Source organism: Phascolarctos cinereus, unplaced genomic scaffold (assembly GCF_003287225.1).
Source record: "Phascolarctos cinereus isolate Bilbo 61053 unplaced genomic scaffold, phaCin_HiC Scaffold_5;HRSCAF=322, whole genome shotgun sequence".
NCBI lineage: Eukaryota > Metazoa > Chordata > Mammalia > Diprotodontia > Phascolarctidae > Phascolarctos > Phascolarctos cinereus.
Window position 1 is genome coordinate 464,004,647 of NW_027555958.1, and position 2,226 is coordinate 464,006,872.

Sequence of the window (2,226 nt, forward strand, 5' to 3'; positions counted from 1 at the left end):
TCAACTGTTGACCTTCCCAACTACATGAACAGTTTTTCAATTAAACAATTTATTTATTAATTTTTAGTTTTCAACATTCACTTGCATAAGATTTTGAGTTTCACATTTTCTCCCTCTCCTTTTCCCCCCTCCTCAAGACGGCATGCAATCTGATATAGGTTCTACTTATACATTCATATTAAACGTATTTTCACATTAGTCATGATGTAAAGAAGAATTAGAACCAATGGGAAGAACCAGGAGAAAGAAGAATCAAAACAAGACAACAAAAGAAAAGGAGAGCAAAATTATTTATTTATTTAGGGAGACGATTGGGGTTAAGTGACCTTGCCCAGGGTCACACAGCTAATGTCAAGCGTCTGAGGCCAGATTTGAACTCAGGTCCTCCTGACTCCAGGGCCAGCACTCCATCCATTGCATCATGTAGCCATCCTATATGAAATTTTTAATGAGAATTTTCAAAACACATTGAAGTCAGCCTTACTGACAATATTAGTAGGGGATGGTCAGGTTTCTGAAACTGATATTCTTGGGTTTTTTTTTTTTAAAGGCAATTGGGGTTAAGTGACTTGTCTAAGATCACACAGCTAGTAAGTGTCAAGTGTTTGGTCTAAAGCCGGATTTGAACTCAGTTCCTCCTGAATTCAAGGCCAGTACTCTATCCACTACACCACGTGTTTTTTTTTGAACTGATATTCTTTAGTGGACTACATTTTATCTGTCATATTGACCAAAAGAGGTAGAGAATGCCAGGATCCCATTGTGTTTATTGTTTGTTGAATATAAAAGATTGCATTTGATTTTATGGAGCAAAGCATTTATCTCAAGGACCTTTTCCCAACAAGGTGTCTCCTATACATACATCAAGACTTTTTTTTGGGGGGGGGCTAGGCAATGGGGTTAAGTGACTTGCCCAGGGTCACACAGCTAGTAAGTGTTATGTGTCTGAGGCTGGATTTGAACTCAGGTCCTCCTGAATCCAGGGCTGGTGCTCCATCCACCATGCCACCTAACTGCCCCAAGACTTTTTAAGACTAGCTGAAAGACGTTAACCACAAAGCGAAGCACAAACCAGGGATACTTACATTCTCTGCTCTTGTCATGGAGGATTTCTAGTGCAGATTCCAAGTTGAGAGGGAATCACTATGGATGGAAGGGTCCTTCAGGGGCTCCGGGCTGTGCTTAGCTTCATTTTGGACACACTGCTCCCCGAAACATTTTAGAATCTCCTGGAAGAGATTCATGACCTGGCTCTGCTACTACCATCCTCATCCTCATCCACGTTATTGTCATTGCAATTGTCGTTGTCATGTTAATAATAATAATCTTTATCCTTTCTTCCATTATTGATGTGATCTTTGCTCTAATCAGTCAGTGATCTAACTGCTCACAAGCGGTGGACCCCGGAATGACTTCCGTGCCAGTTACCTATCATTTCCTATTAGTTTTCTGGTTTTTCTGATTATTTTTGGAAATCTGACCCTTTTCATTCATAGATTCTGAATCATATTTTCCAATATAGATTCTGCCGCCCTTCTACATGTCTGGGTTTGTGCTGAAGTTACCAAGTGTCAGGGAATGTGCTGACTTAGTCAAGTTCTTCATAGAAGTTCTCCTTTTTTCATCCACTGAGACAGATGTTGATACAAAAGTTTCAGTTTCCTTCCGGGTGATCTTTTTTCTTGTGTTCACAGTCAGCATTACAAGCAGTATGATCAAGCATCTCACTAAATATTATTTCTTGGCTAAAACCAACTCTGCCAATCCTCTCTCTTTATTTCTTTGAGGTGGACCAGTGAGTTCTGCTTTTAATTTGGCTACAGCTCTTTTTTTAAAATGACTTTTGATTTAATTTAATCTAAGAATGCTAATAAATTTCCCCACAGGATGCCAACTCATTGATAATGGTAAGACCTTTAGAGTACTAGCAGCTAAATTAATGTTTGTGGATGGTTTGAGAGCTTTGTAATTTTTAGTATCCTTCATTCATTCCCCCCTTTTTTTTTTGCCTCTGGGGAAATGGAAGGGGAGGACACTGTGCTTAAACAAATTTACAAAAAATCTGTTTTGTAATTCTTTGTGGGTAAAAAAAGTCATCACCTTCTCTCCAGTCTTCTCTGATTGAGCTAGGCTGGCTCATGGACAGGACAGTGTATCATCAAGTCGATAGCCTTTTGTTTTTGTTTCTCAGTCATGTCTGACTCTGTGACCCCATTTTGGGGTTTC

At 39.4% G+C, this 2,226-nt stretch overlaps 1 long non-coding RNA gene across 1 annotated transcript; it reads right to left on the reverse strand.

Moving 5' to 3' along the window:
* Positions 1-271: 271 nt before the first annotated feature.
* On the reverse strand, positions 272-1,677 carry LOC144457445 (uncharacterized). The gene is made up of 2 exons (XR_013486749.1): positions 1,086-1,677; positions 272-432 (listed from the first exon to the last, which is right to left on the reverse strand). It is a non-coding gene; the product is annotated as an uncharacterized LOC144457445 (long non-coding RNA).
* Between the last annotated feature and the right edge of the window lie 549 nt (positions 1,678-2,226).